Raw genomic sequence first — 19,682 nt, 5'->3', positions numbered from 1 at the left:
GGGTGGCGGGGCTGAAGAAGCAGTTCTACAAGGCGAGCCAGGTGAGCGCAGGCCGGGGCGGGGGGCGAGCGCTGGGTCCCCGGATGCTCGCAGTGGGGGGCCAGGCAGGGCCCTCGCTCGGGAGGGGGCCGAGGGGACCGAGGGGGCGGTGTTGGCATGTGTCCCCGGCCGGGTGGGGAGAGCCCAGGAGGGACGGGGGCTACGAGGTGGTCCAGGCCCCGCCCGCCATGTGGGGGGCTCCAGTCTCCTCGAGAAGGGTGGATAGAGTCCCTGGGAGGAGCAGAGATGCACCCAGAAGTTGGCCAGGGACGTAGACCCCTCTCCTCCTTCTCTCTCTTTTAAAGGTGGGGTTGGGGGAAGAGAAGGGGAAGAGACGAGTTCTCAGGCTGTCGACACAGACGTCTTGCCAGATAGCCCAGAGGCAGGGAGAATTTGCGACTGGAGCAATTTTTTTCAAAAACAAGGTACAAAGTAGAAAGGGTAGAATGAAAAATCAGTTTCCCACCCCCCCGCATTCTTAGGCATCCAGTCCCTCTCCCCAGAGACAAGGACTGTCATCGACTCCTTCCTTATGTCCCTTCCAAAAAATACGTGTACGCCTTTCTTTTAAACACACACACACGCACGCACAGACACACACAGTGTGATAGTATGTTCTACGTAATCTTTCGTACTTTGTGTTTTTCATTAAATTCGGAGTTCTCCGCTTCAGCACTGCTGACTTTCCGGGCTGGATTGTTTTCTATGATGGGGCCATCCTGGGCACTGTAGGGTGTTGAGCAGCGTCCCTGGCCTCCAGCCACTTCATGCCAGGAACAACCCCCACCACCAGTCATGTCCCTTAGTGGGTAGAATTACCCTTTCCTCTTCCCCAGAACTAGTGCATTAGAGTATACCTCTAGAGCTTCTTGGATCTTTTTAATGGTGATGTGGGATTCCATTCCATAAAGTATATCATAATTTTTTTGACCAGTTGTCTACTGATAGATATTTATATTGTTGTCAGTAATTTGAGGTGGGGGGAGGTGGCTGGCTGGTACGGGATCTGAACCCTTGACCATGCTGTTATAACACCCTGCTTTAAGCAACTGAGCTAACTGGCCAGCCTTGTTTCCAGTAATTTTCTGCTGCAAACAATACTACAGTAGAAAGCCAGTAAATATCTTTGCTCACAGGTGGAACTGTTTGTATACGATAAACTTCCAGAAGTAGAAAGCTGAATCCAAGACTAAATGCATCTTACATGTGATAGATACAGGATTTTTTGAAAGTCCAGGCTCCATTGCTCATTAATCTGGTGAAAGTTGTGGATCCATTCTCCAGAAGACTGAACAAATGTAAAATTCAATTTATAATTTCAAATTCAAGAAGTCCCAGATTCCTTGATTCCTATTGGACCATGAATTGCAAGTTAAGAACCTTGGGTGTAGAGTTTCTGTGGATTGACTCCGTGGAGGAGTGAGCGATCATCTTAGGAATTGTGTGGGCTGTGCTGGCAAACAGGGATTTACCCATAATTTTGAGAGTCCCAGTGAGAGGAAGGAGAAATGAGTACCCGGTAACAGCTGATACCTTTCACCCCTGGAAAGAGAAAAGTAATGACCCTAGTGGTTGTCTAGGGATGTAGATACTGGGGATCTATCTCTAGACCCCAGATAATAGCTAAACCCTAGGGAAAGAGAGATTTAATCCAGAGGAATTTTAGGGTTGTTGCTGAGAGTACTACCCCATTGCCCCAGCAGAATGGAATCAAGTGGCCCAGCACTGGGTTAGACCTTGCCCAGCAGGTGTCAGACCCCATGTGCTTGATGGAAGCACCTTAGAATGCTGCTCACTAACTGGGACCCTGATGCAGTCCCCCCCTACAGGAAAGAGGTCTCCATATGTCTTGGAATAATTTCTGGACCACTTTGTTGCCTCATGTAGGTAGGTCTCTGGAAGCCCTGCCCACTCCAGCTATCAGGGCTGGTGCTCCTGACCATATGGTCCCACACAGATACTCTGCTAGAGGAACTAGCTAGGCCTCTCAGGCCAGCCACCAGAACTTTTTCTATCTTGGGGGAAGCAGAATGACCTGCATTCAAATCTCTGGATTTTGATACAGTGTAAGCTGGTGGTTAGGATCAGTTTACTATTCTGACCTTCTGAGGCCCAGTCCTAAAAAATCACTACAGCAGCCATGTCCTGCTCAGAAAGCTATTGTCTTGGCCTGCAGATCAGTTCTGTGCTGAGTTGTGCTCTCAGGAATCACCCTGGCTATGGTCCATTCTCTTCTGCAATAGTTTCCTTACTTCTCTAACTTCTCAGTTATTTATCTGGACATGTCCATCTGTTGTGTGTTTCTTTTCTCATTCTTAGTAACACCTCTTTTGTCCTCTTCTGTGCCCTCAGAATACGGTTTTCTGTTCAAAACAGACATCTTTTGTTATGTGGTAATAACATTTATCGAGTTCTCATATGTGAATAGGCAATATGCTTTAAGCCAGTAAGTCTCGTCTGGACTCACTAATCCAGCCTAAGAGTAAAAACACTTCTCTTTGTACACAAAAGGATTTGGAGACATTTATCTTTCTGTAGAACAGTGGTTCTCAACCAGGGCCAATCCGCTCTCCAGAAGACATTGACAATATCTAGGGACATTTTTGGTTGTCACAACTTGATGGGGTGCTACAGGCATCGAGTAGGTGGAGGCCAGAGAGGCTGCTCCACACCCTATGGTGCATAGGGCAGCCCCTCCCTGCATCCAGTTAGCTAGTCCCAAAAGTCAGTAGTGCTGAGGTTGAGAAACTCTGCTATGAGATTTAAGAAAACAGCATAATTACACCAAGTCAAACAAAACAAGAACAAAAAAATCCTTTTTGGATCTTTCTTGTAGTAGTGGCTTGATTTTCCTAGTTTTCAAAACAGAAATAGCTGTATAATCACAGATGGACATGTCCATAAAACTCAGCATCCAGACCCCAAGTTCCCCTCCTCCCAAGTCCACTTATATCTGTGCTTCTCAACCAGGGGCAACTCTGACCCTTCCCTCTCCCCGCCCCTGGGACATTTGGCAATGTCTGAGACATCTCTGGTTGTCCCAACTTGGGGAGAGGGTGCTAATGATGTCAAGTATGTAGATGCCAGGGACGGTTGCTAAGCATCTTACAATGCATAGGACCCCCACACACACACATACACACCCCACCCTCTGAAGAATCATCCAGCCCCAAATGTCAGTAGCACGAAAGTTGAGAAACCCTGCTTAAAACAGGTTCTGTATTTCAAAGTCTTGTAACAGTGTTGTTTCTACATTGAGAAGTAGAAGTCAGGTGGATGTAGAAGCACAAGCTGGGAAAAGAAATTGGTTTCTAGCAGGTGAGGCTGTGATTGATTCAAAGTCTCTAATCTCTCATTGGTGATTTTGATAACAGACTTAGCAAATTCCACACCAATTCATCGCCTGGTAAAAAGTTGCAGGTCTTGTGCAAAATCGATTTGAGCCTGAGTGGGAAGTCTGTGGGTTTTTACTTCTTGTTAGCGACTGGCCACCGCCTGGTTAGAGGTGGGGGCTGGGGAAAGTTGAAGAATCAGTGGAGAAGAAAGCCGTAAAAGAAAGAGCCGTCTGTCTTGGCCCCATGGTTTTGGTCTCCCCCGTTGTGCCTGTGTAACACCCACTCCTGGTATTTGCACATCTAGAATTAAGGTATTCTGTTGAGTGTTTCTGGGGAACAAGGAGGTTTGTAAAAGAACCTCACTAGCAAGATGCAGACTCACAGTTTTACTTCTCAGTGTGGTGTGTGTTTGGGTTATGTTATTTCCAGACCTAAACTGCTAACTGGTTTCCTGATCATTCTTGTGGCTGGGCTGTGTGGAGATTTAAGAGTGTAACTAGGGGTAGAGCTGGCAGCTGCGTGGAATGCTGGCCTGACCTTTTTTTTTTTTTTTTTTTTTTTTTTTTGCCTGAAAGAAGGGAGAGAGTTTGAACAGAAAGATTGGTTCCATCTGAGCTGGGAGGAACATTCAGGACCACCACCTCCCATAGCTTCGAAGGCTCCCTAGGCCCTGGGTTTGTGCCTAGGAGAGTTCATACTTCCTGTGAGATGCATGGGGGTGAGGGGAGGGCTGTGGGCTGGGGCACCCTGGACCCTGATCTGTTAAAAAGGCAGTAGGTTGGGCCGGCCCAGTGGCGCAGTCAGTAGAGTGCGCGCTTGGGAGCGCGGAGACGCTCCCGCCGAGGGTTCGGATCCCATATAGAGACCGGTCTGCTCACTGGTTGAGCGCAGTGTGGGCGTGACACCGAGGGTTGCAATCCCGTTATCGGTCACGAAAAAAGACAAAAGGGAAAAAAAAAAAGGCAGTAGGTCAGATGAAGGGGAACCTAGAGGTATTCTGGCACTCTGAGCTATTTTTAAGCCTCATGTTGTGGAACTACGCTTTTGCCTTTCTCACAAAGTGCTTGGCTTCTTAAGTAATAAACGTGGAATGCTCTTAAGAAACGAAGGGCCGGCTGGTTAGCCCAGTTGGTTAGAGCACGGTGTTGTAACACCATGGTCAAGGGTTCAAGTCTCCATGCTGACTAGTCCCAAAAAGAAAAAGATACAAAAATGTGGAGCTCATAACCCCTTCACCTTGTGAATAATGACATAGAGCCTGTGCGCTGGGAATGACAGGTGATCTGGAGGTCCGTCCGTGGGGTCTGAGGGGGCCCAAGTCCAGCTGCTGTAGGCTCACCTCCAGAAGCCCTCTCTCAGGGAGGCGCTGGCAGCAGATATTGGAAGGGGTTTTGCTGTGGTAATGTCCACGTGTGATGGGAATTATCTTAAGTCCACTCTCGCAGGAAGCCGTGATGACTCAAGGCCTGGAAAGTGAGCTGTAAGATGCTTGAACCAGCAGCGCCGGAACCCTGGGCCATCGTGGACAGGCGGGACCTGCTCTGCCCACACAGCTTTCTGTTCACTGGCCCACAGAGTGGTAGAGCCTGAGGCCTGAGCTGCGTGTTCACTGGACTGTGGAGATACAGAAGTTTGAGACTGTCCTTGTTTAGAGGAATCTGGGGGCTCCCTCAACCCACCCCTTCCTGTACCGTCTGTAAAACCAGGTTTGCCGGCTTCCTTCCCAGGGCTGCCTGTTAGTGATCGTGGAGTACTTTGTAACCAGGCAGCATCCTGCATATTCCCATTCTTAAACCAGTACTGACAGGTCATCCTATTCTGAGTTCTGCCACCCGTGACTGCTGTACATGAGGCTGCACAGAAAGAGTCAACAGCCAGTTCACCTCTGACTCAGAATCCTGTGTTCACTGAAGACGGGCTGGAGCTCCAGGGGAGCTAATCGCCCTGCTTATCTGGGTGTGTTTTAATACCAGGCCCGATGATACTCAGTTATATTCTATTTGTCACTTAATGACTGCCTGTGAGCCTAGGTGTTGCAGATTATCTCCCTGTTCAGTTTAAGAAATTGGGAGCTGTCATGTTTTTTAGACCCCAGACCTATCGAAGACTTAGTAAGCTCACTGAGAAAATAATACTGTTTACCCACCTGTCCAGCCAGCCTCTGGCCTGGGTACCTATCCTTTGAGTGTGTGATAAATTTGGGGACCTGAGCTCGCCATCTCGTCTTCCGTTGTCCATATGCACATCTGTTCTACTTTTTCCTTCAGAGGAAAAACTTACAGGTTGCAGCCAGTCCAGCTCAGACTTGCCATTGCCTCCCGACTGTGCGTCCCGTGGCCTGTGATCCAGGGACCTGGGATACAGTTGTGTCCTCTCTCTCAGAGCCCTTTTCCTCTTCCATTGCTGCCAACATTTTGAAACTGATCTGATCTAGAGAAGCTTAGTTTTTCATTTGGAGCATGCAGCCAACTTCCCTGATAGGATTTCCAGGGCAACTGTGTGTTCTGTTGCTGAAGCAGGTTGGGGCGGGGAAGGAGGAACAGAAAATTGTCTTCTGTGTTTCTGATTTCCAAGGAGCGTGAGGTCTCTAAGCTCCAGGAGGGTTTGAAGCGGAAGCACTTCAAGCCACAGGCCTTTATTGCCCCTGGGATTCAGGAGCTCAGGAAACCCATTGAGACGCTTTACCCTCAAACCCTAATGGATTTTTAATGTGTGTGCTGAAGTGCCAGGGGCGGTCTCTTCTGGGTTTTTTTCAAAGCTGTCCCTGGAAAGCTGGATGAAGGAATGTGGCAGGCTGTGGTGACTGCGGGTTTCTCTCTCTTTCTTCCCCCCCCCCCCCCCCCCCTGTGTGTCTCTCTCTGTGTGTGTCTCTGTCTCTCTCTCCTGTTACCCTCTCTGTCCTTTCACAGGGCTGTACTTGGCCAGCCCTGTTCCTGATCACTGCAGTTTGGGTGCGTTTCTGCTCATTTCCCGTTAAGCAGTAACTAGGGCTCTGCGCATGCAGCCCCCCAGAGGATGGCTTCATCTTCCTTTTCCGCCCAGCTCCCAGAAAATCCTGCTGACTGGGCCAAGAGCGGGTCACGCAGAGACTTCCCAACCACAGCAGGAAAATAGATGGGTCATTTCCTCCGCCGGACCTGAGTCAGCATTGGCCTGCTGACCGCTTTGGAAAGGACTCCTGCCTGGCGGGTTGGGTTTCCACACCTGGATATGGACAGGAAGCACCCCCAGTGTGCAGAGTGCCAGCGCGTGCGGCAGCTGCCTCAGCCCAGCCCAGCACCTGCAAGTGTGCAGGGGGCTCACGGTCGCAGGAGCCACAACATACAAGTGGTGTTAGATGCCCAGTGGGGGTATAGAGGGTGGGTAGGCTTGCTCACCCCCCTGCTGGGAACATGAGTTCATTATCCTCCTTCGCCGTCCCCTAGGGGACCTCTTCCTGGACCCCTGGGTGCTCTGTTCCGGATTGATGTGTGCATTTATCCTGTTGTCTTCATCCCTGGATGATAAGCTCTTTGCAGGCAGGATATATTCCTGCTCATGGCGTATCCTCAGTGTTGAGTTCAGTCCCTGGCCCATCCCAGGACCTCTGTAAACATTGGATGCAAGGATGGCTGGACCAACAGTTGTCCCCACACCTGAGGGAGCAAATGGCTGCAGTGTAGATTTGCATGAACACGCCCTGCAGGAAGAAGAGAACCTCCCCAGAGGACCTGGGGTGCAGTTCAAGCTCTAAATGGGCTTTTACGGGCTAAGCCTCCATCCTGGTCTGAGCTTTAAACCCTGCCCTTCCCCTCTGTAAGTGACACACACGTGCAGGAAACTGGTCTGCCGTGCTTGGGGTCCTGCCCAGCGGGCCCTGTGCTCTCCCATTTCCTTCTGTCTCTGTCTGATTGCACTTGCCCCTCCTGCCTTCCCCAGCCCAGCCCCGTTGCCTGTCCACTTTCTGTCCCCTGTAAAGCTCTGCTTGTATTTTCCTTCAGCCTTGGCGTCTTCCAGAACCACCTGTTGGAAGCAAGTTCTCCACCCTCAGAGCATCTAGCCCTACGGTCTCCCACTCACAGGCCACATCCCACTCCCTGCATGGAATGCGCTCCTCTTCCAGCATACAGCAAGCCCTGAAGGACCAGGCTGTTCTTGGGCACCTTGTGCAGGCTCACTGGGTCATGGCTTGCTAATGAGGTCATCAGAAATGCCCCCGACAAGTTCAAATTGGTAGGCTCCTTCTCAGAGAGGGAATGGGACTGTCCCTCGACGGGGCCTCCTGCAGTGTCCCTGGTCATGGCCCAGCACCAGCCCCTAGTCCTCTAGCCTGGCATCTGCTCAGGCCTGGGCAGAGCACCAGGTAAGCGGGGTGGCTGACAAGGCCTTTGAGAACTTGGTCAGGAACAGGTCCGACGGGTCTAAAGAAAAATAAAATAGCACAGAGAATGTTCCCTTTGGTTTAGGATACGCCCTTAGTGCTCCAAGGGCTGCAGCTGAGAGTGACCCGTACTTGGCTGGGCCAGAGGGGCCTGACCCATGTCCTGGGCAGTCTCTAGCCTGGGGCCCGCAGGAGCAAAGTAGGGCTGTCTCCTGTGTTAAACGAGGCCAGGCGGAAATTTATCTGCAGCTGCTCAGCCGGCAGTCCTGCTCATAAATGGTGGTTCCTTGACTCCAACTTTTCCCCAAACTAGACCACACCCAGGCCTCCAGGAACCTGCTTAGCTTTTCTTAGACTCCACCCTCTTTAGCCTCAGTCAGTCATGCTTGACAGCCCTGGCTTCCAGCTCCTTCCCTGGCTTCCACACCAAGGCGCAGTTTTGACTCTTCTCTGGGCACCTCCTGCTCGTCCTGTTGGTTCTCTCGGTGGACGTCCTGTTCTGCCTCTGGGACTGCAGCCTCCTCAGTGTCCACCACCCCTCTCAGTACCTGTCTTCCAAACCTAAGTCCCCAGTCCCAGCGTTCAGCCTTGGCACTCCCAACCCCCCTGTGGCTTTGACTCACTCTGCCACCATCCGCACAATGTGGGTAGTGCCAGCATGTAGACCACAGCACAGAGTAGCCCCACAGTGAATGCGTGAACTGACAGCCGGGCTGGTTGCTTACTGCCTGTTCTTTGACATGAAATCATTAATTGACTTGTTTCCTTTTAAATCAGTTTGTTTCTTCAATTGGAAAGGGATCTTGGTATTATTCCTCACCAACAGTAATAGTGACTGGAACAACAGATTCAGCGGATACAAAACAGTGGAACAAATTCTTCCTGGACAAGCTACTTCAGAGCTGGAGGTCTGTTCTCTTATTAGAGAGTGTTCAAACCATAAGAGTGCCCTCTTGAAGGCTTCTCCTTGCCAGAACAAGAAGTGCTGAAAGAGTATCACAGCGGGAACCATGTCTTCACCACAGGATTCATGTCACCTGTCCCTATGTTACCTCCCACACTGTGTTCCCCCGTGGACCACGTTACCTTTATTCCTTTAGTGCCCACTGCTGTGCCTGCACAGTCTCACCCATACAATCAGGAGACCGTGCGGACTTGGGTTAAGGCGCAGAAGAGAGCTTGTGGATGCAGGGGGCTGATTAGTAACAGCTGCGGAGAGGCATTGCTCCACTGATGTTCTTAGTCCCCGGGCCTCACCCTGGCTGGCAATTTAAATACCTTTCACCAGGAAGCCCCAACCCAGCCCTACTACTTACTTTTTTGAAGCAGGACAGCTGACCAATGAGTTTCTTGCCGTCGTTTTGGGTCTCAGCCCCAGCAGTGAGCAGAGGCTCTTGTTCTCAGGAAGCTCTGGGGAAGGAAGCTGTGGGAACTTTCTGCTATCCCCCCATCCCCCCCGTCATGAGGGGTCCCTCCTCACCCCCTGAGGCCTACAGCTGACTCAGGCGGACTCACAGGCATCCATCAACCTCAGCTATCAGAGTCCTGATTGTTTAAAACCAGCCCTTCAAGGCCAGCCTTTGTGGTTCAGAAGAGGGCAGCCCAGGGAGCTGGGATGGAATTTCTCCATCCCCTAACCCTAACCCACCCTGGCCTGAGATTGTCCTTTATCTCCTCTCCTCAATGGCTCCCACTGTGTTTTCTCTGAGGTTGAGAATCATTGCTATTTTTGGAAGAAAACAAAAACCCAAATACTACTGAGTTAGTCTCTTGCTTCTTGTTTGCTGTGGTCCAGTCAGCATCTCACCCATGAGGAATCTTGGAGCTGCCCTGGCTCCCACTGACTGCCGAATGGGTGTCTGGGTAAGGGCCAAGAAATGTATGTAAGTGATGCCCACCATAGCTTTGAGGTCGTGGGGACAAGGAAATGTGGATGGTTTTTCTCCCCCAGCTTTTACATTTTTATTTCACATTTGTGAAGTCTTGTATATGTTTCTTCAGACTCTCTGGGAAGTCCCTGACCACTGATTCCTTTGTCCCCAGCAGATTCAAGGGCAGCTGAGTGTTGTTTCTGTGCCCGACTTCCAGGAGCCTCCCTGGTTTGCCTCAAGGCACCCTGTGCCCATTAGAATCAGCAAAGGGCCTTAGCAGCCCCTCTGTTTAGTGGAGTTCCTTTCCTACCTCTGGACTGGTGGCTTTGGGGTCCCCAAGTGGGAAGCTGTAGAGCCAGGGAGGGGTGTTAGGGACCAGTGAGGAAAGGGTGCTGGGAAAGAGTGGGAAGGGGAAAGACCTTGGGCAGCCTGCCATGGAGGTGTTTCTGGAGCTCAGGGGTGGGCTCGGCTCAACAGAGGGGCCAGGAGGACAGTTGACCACTGTCGAGGACTAGTCACCACTCAGTGGGTCAGTGCCAGCATGTCGCCAAGGGGCACAGCCTTTTTTGGGCACCTTGTTAATAAGTTTGTATCATAAAATATTTCAGACATAGAAAGAGATCTAAAAAACAAGCAGCCAGTAACCAAGTGCCTGCTGCCTACAGTCGAAGCCCTTCTCCCTTATACCTTGGCTGCATGTGACTTTATTTCTAAACAATATGCAGGATTGTGCTGCAAGTTTACACCTCCTGTAAATGGTATCACATGGATTTTTGTTTGTTTTTGTAGCCTGGTTTTTTTGGTTCGCACTGTTACAGGGAGTTCCAGTCATTTCCGCAGCTATGTAGCTTTCCCTTGTATGATGATACCACAGTGTGTTTATCCACTGTCCTGCCAGCAGACATTTAGGATGTCTGTGAGTTTTTGCTCTTTCATACGGTGTGGCAGTGAGCAGTCTGGTGGATGTCCCCTTGAGCATGTGTCTCAAATAGGTTTTCAGCGGTCTTAGCTTGGAAAAAAACCCAACCTATTCAATTTGCATGACCTGAAGTCTTGGACCCAGAGCTGGTGGGTGTCACGTGTTTGAGCACTTGTAAAGTGTGTTATTTCAACTGTGCTCTGTTGTGCTGTCTGAGCCTGGGAGCCTTGGCCAGGAAGCTGAGTGGGTGGAGGCTCCCCAGGGGCAGAGTTAATTCTGTGTGGTCCGGAGGGAGGAGGGAGCTTGGAGAACCCCAGGGGCCTGCTGCTACCGTCAGCTCTGAGGATTCAGTTTCTGTTCTGTGTCTTCCTGACAGATTTACTTCTTCACCAGCCTGCAGATTCCTCCAGGACCCGTACTTTGAGGTTTTTTCGCCACAGTGAGACTGAGCTCATAGAAAGCACCAAGCACCTAGCCTTCTTCCAAAGGGCTGCTCAGGGTAGTGTATTCTGTCCATCCTCATTATTTGCGGATCCTGTATTTGCAAGTCCACTTACTTGCTCAAATTTATTTGTAGCCCCCAAAACCAGTACTCGATGTGTTTTTGCAGTCATTTGTGGACACCCACACAGCAGCGAAAAATGTGTCACCCAATGCACGCATTCCCAGCTGAGTTCAAACAAGATGATGCTGTCTTCTTGTCCCAGCTCTCATCCTGTAAACTAGCTCCCTCTTTGTTGTCTACTTAGTGCCGTATTTTTCACATTTTCCTGGGTTTTCTTGGTGATTTCAGTTTGTTTGTTTTGTTTTTGGTGGCTGGCTGGTACAAGGATCCAAACCCTTGACATTGATGTTATAACACAATGCTCCAACCAACTGTGCTAACCAGCTAGTCCTTATCTCACTGTTTAGAATGGCCCCACGCATGGTGCAGAGGCGCCGTCTAGTGTTCCTGGGCCCAAGGAGCTGTGCTGTGCCTTACGGAGGAAAGATGTGTGTTAGAGAATCTTTGTTCAGGTGTGAGTGATAGCACTGCCGGCCATGACCTCAGTATGAATGAATCACAGTGCATGTTAAATAAGACGTCTTTAAACAGAAACACACGTAAGACAAAGTTATGTATTGATCATTTAATGAAAATGTTGGGACCATAGGCTCGCAGGAACCTAACCCTGTATTTCCCCCAAAGGTTGATGGTTTAGTATTCACTAAGTGTGTATGGTGATTTTGTAGAACAGAACTACCACGAATAGGGAGAAACGAGTGACTGTAGTTCCCTGTAGTTCCCGTGGCGGGCAGAATAATGCCCCCAAGGATGCCCTCGCCTTAATCCTTGGAAACTATTAATGCGATCCCTTACTTGGCAAAAGGGACTTTGCAGGTGGGATTAAGGAACCCTTCCCTGCTGTGGTCAAAAATAAGACTATGGCAGAGAGATGGCAGCAGGAGAGGCCAGCCATGGCTACCTGTGATGACCAATGAGAGTCCTGGCACCAGGGATGCAGGCAGCCTCTAGACACCCGAAAAGTCAGCGAAACCCCTAGAGCTCCCGGAAAGGAATGCAGCCCTGCTAATACCTCTCCTTGGTGAAGCATCCCTAGTTCCCTCCCCTGTAAGAAGGAAGTGGCCTCTCGCTATAGTTCACTTATCATAGGACCAATAATAAATACTTATTGAATGAATAAACACCTTTTTGAAAGGGAGCATCTGATCATCTGAGTTTGACCCCAAACGTTCAGCCCATGCCATCACAGTGGATCAGCTCAGGGCAGGAGAGCGTCCCAGGTGTGCATGGTGGCAGTGCTTGAAATGGGGTCAGTACTAACTTGAGCCTTGGAGGAGAGACTGCCTCCCCCATGTGGGGGAGGGAACCAGGGATGCTTCACCAAGGAGGTGGCCCCAGGTGCTGGCATTGAAGGAGGATGGGTGGGATTTGGACGTAGGAGGAAGCAGAGTGTCCAGTGCGGCAAGGGGGCCCGTTCCTTGGGCACCCCTCTGAGCAGGCGGGTGGAGGGAGGCCCCCAGCACCAGGCTGCAGTTCTTATCCTTCATCCAGGAGCCCAGGCACCATCTGTCTGTGGGACCCATCCTTCCAGGAGAGTGGAAGCTGCCCTGGCTGCTGTGAGGAGCCCTGGCCACTAGACCATGATCGCTGGGTGGGAGAGATTTGAATATTCTTACTGCTCTTACTTAGCTCAGGAAGTGGCTACACCAGACCCTCATCACGAACGAGGGCTGGGGAGAAAGGCCTCCAGGCCGGGAGGGCTGCTGTTCTCCTTCAGGAATGCTTGGAGTTTGCACCACAGCAGCGTCCTGGCAAAATGCAGCCAGACACCCCACTCGGGGCCCAAAATCCTCTCACACACAGATTGTGGGCTCAGCTTCCTGGGTCCTGTGTGCACCAGCACCATCTTGCAGGGTGGGGGGACGTTGCTGTGCTAGGGCAGAGAGGGTGCCTTGTCCTGGGGGACGGAGGTGCATTAGCCAAGACGGAAGAAGGAAAGATGGATGTTCGGGGATGACCAGCCATGCTGGCTGCTCGACTGGATAAACAGGAAGAGGAGAGGGGCCCCAGCGGTGACGTGGTGGCAACTGTGCAGCAGGGACGTGGGAAGTTTTCTACCAGTCCTCTTTCAGATTGAGTTCTTTTATCTCTTGGTGCTTAGCTTTTTTCTTTTTTTCACCCCATTCCTGTAGAACTTCAGAATCATCAGGGCCATCAATAAGTACATTAGGTGCCGGGAGCTTATGGAGTCTGCGTGAGATCGTTCCTGATCTTCAGGAGCTGGCTTGTGTTCGTTCAGCCTGCCATCACACGGCGTTTCTGTCTGTCCCCATGTGGTGTCCTGCACATCCCACAGAGCCCCTGGGAGGTGGTCATGACCCAGGGAAGGAATGTGCCTGTTTTTCTTTCTTCCTAAGGGAGGGTCTACACGAAATCATTTGCTCCAGAAAAACTGGACTTGGGTGCCCTGTCACCAGGCTGAAGCGAAGCTCTGCACCAGCCCCATACCAGTCTTTTCTTGGGATACATATCACCCAACGAACAGTAGACTTGGACCTGTAGGTCAGTTTGTGGTTTCTAAAGCACATCCACTCCCAAGCATGTCATCCATTGCCATCCCGGTTTGCAGTTGGGGAAACTGAGCCCAGAGGAGTTTGCATTCTTCCTTAGAGTCATAGCCCCGATGGACAGAGCCAGAATCCCAGTGTCGCCAGTCCAGGCTCCCCTCCCCCTCACTGTCCCGCTGCCCCTCCTCATGACCTCCTAGGCACACCTTTGTTTTGACTTGTTACTGACTCACCTGAGCTCCTGGAGGGTGGGGCTCGTTTATTAATTCTTTCAACATATGTTCAGTGACTGAGCACCTCCTGGGGGCCAGGCCCCGTGCTGCCTCCACTGACCCTGTGCTGGTGCCCATTCCTGCCTACGGTAGGCTTGTGTTCTAGGACAGGGTGCTTTGGGATGGGTTGGTCGGAAACATGAGCCTGTCCCAAGCATTGTTGCCTGAATGCGGATGAGCCACAGGGGAGGAAGAGCCCCCTGAGAACTGCCCTTCTCAGTTCTGTGGCCTGAGGATGGTCCCTAGAAAACAACCCCTACCCACCCAGAACCTCAAAGGCCCAGAGTGCTCGCCTGTCCCCCAGAGCACAAGTTACACCTAGTGCTGTGTGCGAGATCTGAAAGCAAGTCTCAGAAAGGAAAGGCCCAGCCCCCCTCGCTGTAGGGGGACAGGAGCTATTTGCCCTGAGGACCACCTGGAACTGCCCACTGGGTCCTGGCAGCTCCCTCCTCTTTGGCTGCCCACCGCCCCCTCCACCCCATAGGTTTCCTCTGTGTGCCAAGGGAGATGGTCAGTGATTCTGAGATTTTCCAGCTCCAGGTTTTCACAACTTTACCATTTAGAGAGCAGATGCCCTTGAGCATTTAGGGGTTGAAAACCATGAGCCAGAGCTGGTACGGGTGGCCACGTGCCAGGGCAGGAGTGGCCAAACAGTGGACAGATGCCAGCATCTAATACAGGGCCCTGGCTTGAAGCACAGTCTGCAAACCCATGACAGGAGCCACTGCCCCTTCCCCTCTCGCCTCTTTCTGCCTTGCCCTGTGCTGTCCTGGGATTATGACCCACCCAAGTGCTTTTGGTAGCCCTGTCCCAGGAAACTGGTCTCTGTGGTCGTGAGTCACCTGTCACATGAGCCTAATGCCCCAGCCGTGGTGTGACAGGTGAGGAATGAGCCAGGTGAAGGCACATTCCTCAGCATGGGCTCATGGCTTCTGTCTCAGAGCTGTTTCATGGAGGGGCCCTGAGGCCAAGCTCTGTCAGTCACCCTGGAGTTCCGCAGAGAAATGCGGCACTCGACTTCTCCCCAGCTGCAGCCAAGCAGGTTCTAGGGATGTTTCTATTTGGCCTTCAAAACCTTCCCGTCCCATGTCCTGTCCTCCCAAACCTGTCATTTTTCCCAGGGATTCCTGTCTATAAGAAACCACCCCACTCGGGGAGCAGGGACCCCTAGATGCCGGTCAGCCCTGGCCTGGCTTGCTCAGGGTTTGTTCTTTGTCAGCCCAACTGAACTCCCCATAAGCAACAGAGGAAAGCTGAGGGGGAATGGTGACATCTGGCCAGGTGCCAAGCTCGCGTCCTGAGGTGCCTCCCACCATGGGGGGGTTGTGCAGTGAGAGGACCCCAGGAGGCCGCGGGTGGTCCTTCATTCCAGGGTGCAAAGCATTGCCTGGCTCTTCCTGTGTCTCAGATGCTGTGCTGAGCTCAGGTGCAGCAGTGGCGGGTTCCACACACAAGCAGGACGACCTCACAGGGTGGTGAGCAGCACGAAGATGGGGGCTAAGGGTAATGAGGACGCGGATGGGGCCCGGGTCGGACAAGACCCGGCACAGGAAGGTCCGGGCAGGAGGGACAGTAAGGACAGAGATCTGGGGTGGGAGTGAGGCGCAGAACAGATGACCCAGGGGAGGCGGGGGACAGGCTTGAGAGAGGAGGCGTCAGTAGTGTGATAAGAGAGGCAGCCAGTAGCCAGGGCAACTCCTGGAGGTGGGTGATGGAGAACCAGGAGGGCTTCTTGGGGGAGCTGGCTTCTCATTAGTTTGGCATTTAAAAATAGAAGGGATCTTGGGGCCGGCCCGTGGCTCACTTGGGAGAGTGTGGTGCTGACAACACCAAGTCAAGGATTAAGATCCCCTTACCAGTCATCTTTATAAAAAAAATAATAAATAGGAGGGGTCTTAGAGATAGGGGAAATGGGATGTATGTTCCAGGAGGGGGTGGGAGCAGGGGTCTGGGCGAGGGACCTCGTGACCCCTCGTTGATACTTGTGCTGACACACCTGCAGCTTCTCAGCTGTGGTCACTGTGTTTGATGCAGAGGTTATTGGGTGCTTTCCGGGGGCCAAGCAGCTCTGCTGCCTCACAGGATCTTCAAGCTGCATTTCCAGTCTCTTCCTGAAGGGCTGTCTTGCATCAGCTCTACTATTGATGAAAGATCCATTTTTAAAAACACCTTATTACTCCTGTGCAGACGTGTAACATAATTACACTCTGCTGCCCTGAAGGTAAACCCTCATCTGACAGCTCCCTCTGCAATTAACACCAGTGTGCAGTTAGTGGTGCAGAGCTGGTGTTTCCCTGCTAAGCAGAGACTCTGGGGATTTATTACCTCATTTGTTTGTGGATTGGGTTTTTCTTTTTATAAGTTTTCATCTGAAATTGATTTTACCCCTTGTATGACAGACAGCCCTCCTGCCTTGTCCTCAAGATGAGAAATTAAAATGCATGAGGCTGATTTATATCTAGACATTTGGGATCTGGGGAGAGTTCTGGATGCAATTTGTTTCTAGGAGATGAGACTCAAGCAGACTCTGGCATCTCGGCCTTTGGATAAAATCCCTCTGCAAGGCCAGGGGCACAAGCGTGTGTGCATGAGCCCAGCTCAGAGTCCCCTGGTTGACTGCTATCTCCTCTGGGAGAAGGCAGAATGAGCTTCAGCCTGCAGCTCCAACCCAGCCCACTCCTCAGGCTCCTGGGCCAGGCCCTGGAGCTTTGCCCTGCATTTGTCCCAGCTGCGTTCTGGGCAGAGCCACAGCTAGCAAGGGCCCGTTGGAGGATTCCATGGCCATTACCCCTGCTGTCTGGTTCAGTCACACATGCTACACTGCCTAGCTTCAGGCAAGGCACGCCACCCTGTGGGGCCTTGGAGGTCCCATTTGTCAAGCGGAGGCTCCTGCCCAAAGGCTGCAAGGGCCTACGAGCCCCACTTCCTCCCCCAGAATCGAGGGAACAAGGGAAGCAGTTTTGGCTAGGTTCTCTGCTGCTTTTGGGGCAAACTTTATGGAAATCCCAGGACTGCCCATCGTTAGAGATGGACACAAGCCAGCACTCGTTTTACAGATCAGGACACAGGATCATTCCGAGAGTCCGAGAGGAGCCTGCAGACCCTGGGCCACTGCCCCACCAAAGTGTGTCAAGAGGGGGCTTGGGCCCATGACTTCTGGCCAGATGGGCTATGAGGGGAACCCCTGCCTGGGCCCCACACTTGGCCGGCCCTCTCCTCTCCACCACCCCGGTGGATGGGCCAGGCAGGGCATGAGTCCTTATCACCTCATCTCCAAAGATTGCTGAGTCACCTCTGGGGGAGGGAGGTTCTTCACTTTAGCAGAGGGCTGAAGCCTCTCCTTAGTCTTGCAGCAGCTGGGACTGGACCAGCAGGAAGAGGCACCTGATGACCCCCCCCCCCCCCCCCCCCCCCCCGTGTCTGCCTAACCTTGCCTTCTTCCATGGCCTCACTCTCATAGATTCCCCATCTCAGAGCTCAGCCTCCATGTTCTTCCGTACCCCAGCACTTGCCTGGGGCATGGCCAGCAGTCCACTCTGACCTGTCCAAGAACACAATATTTGCCGGTGTTCCCTAAGGGCCAGATGCTGTGCCAGGTGCATGGAATAGCTAGAGGTGCCAGCAGGAGTCGCCCCAAAGGGCGAGTTAGGTGTCGGCACTGGGCTGGCCTGTCAGTCCGTTATCCACCAAACCCTGTAATGGCAGAAAACAAGGCGCACAGTGTCCCCGTGTGCTGGGAGCTTGCCGTCGGCTCTGTCTGGAGCCAGACAGATGCAGAGTTAGAATGTACAAGTGATCCGAAGTGCTTGAGAGACTCTAACATAAAAGGATGCCGAAGTTGAGGCTGCAGAAATCAAGCAGGGATCAGGCCAGAGCAGAACCAAGGGGTGGGGGGCAGAGCCGGGGCACCAGGCAGGTGAGACCCGGAAGGAATCCCAGAGGTCCGGGGTCCTGGGAAGAAGTGATGAGCATCCAGTGTGAGGCCTCATCAGGGAGGCCACGTGGGCCCTTGCAGAGGGCTGGTGATCGCTGTCAGTGAAGAGCTCTCCAGCGCTGAGCTGCAGGAGAAGCTCTGCCTGCAGCTGCCCCGACCAGAACCCCTGTACCCCTTTTCTGTTGGAGAGAGTGACAGCCACTGAGTGAGTTTCTCCCATTTGCCATTGCTACTTTTGTCTAAAAGTCATTTCTTTCTGTTGGCTGATTCCCTCTCTGCTTCCACTTCTCCAGCTGCATCAGTCTCAGACTCCCAGATTAAGCCAGATATGAGTGGTTTTGAGAGGATTTCTCTTGCTTCCCCCTCATTTTAGCAGCATGTGCCAGGCAGGGGAGCGGCGGCTGCATCTTGGAATGGCATTCAGCTTGCTGTCTTGCAGTCAGCACATCGTTTATCTTCCTGTGCCAGCCCTGGAGCCAAACAGGGAGAGGCCTGAGGCTGCCCAAGACATGACATAAGTGGCCACCGCCATGGGTGGCAGAAACCCTCCTTGCATGGGTTCAGACTGTGGGAGTCCAGATCTGAGCAAGCCCCCATGCCAGGCTCCCTTCCCTGACTCCCACCGCTCCTTACCTATACTGCCACAAGCTTTCCCTCAGCGGTGTGGGGGATGTGAGGAACTGGGCTCTCGAGGGACCCTCTACAGCCTGGCCAGAAGCAGAGCCCATCTCTGCCACCAGCGCTAGACCCCAGGGACTGCACCTTCAGCTAAGAGGACACTTTGTGCTTCCAGAGCCACTGTCCTTTTGCTGCACAAGCTTGGTTCCCAAATAAACCCTTGACACGCCATGGAGGGGGATCCATGTCTGTCCCCTGGGGCCTGATGTGGTGCTGGCAGCACCTGGTTTGGGGTTTCCATGGGAAAACAATTTCAGAAGCCATTTATCATTTCCACTGCTCCTGTTCACAAAGGCTGAATTTTAAATACCATTTTGATTGATAAGAAGAGAGGAAGTCAGGAGGGCTGGATGCTGATAACACCAAGGTCAAGGGTTCAGATCCCTGTACCAGCTGCCATAAACAAAAAAAAAAAGATAAAGAAGAAAGGAAATCTGTGCCTGGTGCAGCTGGAGGCACAAAGGATGCCTGCCAATCCAGGGACATTTCAGAATCTTGGGGACACCAGAGGACATTCTAACTGGTCAGAACATTTCCCTCCAGGCAGTCACACAAAGGGAGTGGGGCTCACTCTGTCAGCTCACAGTATTAATAGGAACCTGTGACAGATGAGGTCTCTCCGCTGCCAGAGCTTCCTGCCTGACCCTTCTCCTTGGGTTGAGCTGGTTTGCACCCTCTGATTCCTGGGATGTGAAGGTTCACTCGGCCTTAAGTGGCATTTAAGGCCATAAATGGCATTTCTGTGGCTTCTCCCCACTCTACACCTCTTCCTCACCCCTTCTCAGCCTCTGCCATGTCCATTCAGGAGTAATGAGTCCTGCTTTCACTTGGGGACACCCATGGGCTCAGGGGACCAGGACCCTCCTGGGGCGGAGGCCCTGTTCAGCCTCTGTGGCTTTTACTCTCATGTGCAAAGCCAGCACCACCTGGAATCAGCGCCACCCATAGACAGGCATCTCATAATCAAGTGATACACAGGGCCTCGGCCATGGAGGTTGCCTTGAGTATCCTGGTGACACCAGGTGCCACTGACGCCTCTCAAGCAAGGACAGGCACAGCAAGAGCAAGAAGCTCCGGGCACTGGTGCCCCGTGCATGTCACACTCTCAGAAGTGTGCTTGGCCGCCCTTCCAGGAAGAGAGTCTAGTTTGCCGGAATGCATCCTGTGGTGCCTTCACTAGCGTCTCGGAGTCAGCAACTGGG

General features: G+C 52.3%; 1 protein-coding gene across 1 annotated transcript in view; it reads left to right on the top strand.

The window, feature by feature from the left end:
- The first annotated feature begins 6 nt into the window (after positions 1-6).
- Positions 7-19,682, top strand: part of SH3GL1 (SH3-domain GRB2-like 1) — a 31,334-nt gene continuing 11,658 nt past the window's right edge. Inside the window, exon 1 of the mRNA XM_008584417.1 lies at positions 7-41. The gene's annotated coding sequence lies outside the window, so the exon portion shown is untranslated. The remainder of the gene's footprint in view (positions 42-19,682) is intronic.

Source organism: Galeopterus variegatus, unplaced genomic scaffold, assembly GCF_000696425.1.
Source record: "Galeopterus variegatus unplaced genomic scaffold, G_variegatus-3.0.2 Scaffold3258, whole genome shotgun sequence".
Taxonomy (NCBI): Eukaryota; Metazoa; Chordata; class Mammalia; order Dermoptera; family Cynocephalidae; genus Galeopterus; species Galeopterus variegatus.
This window is presented reverse-complemented; position numbering and strand designations above follow the sequence as displayed.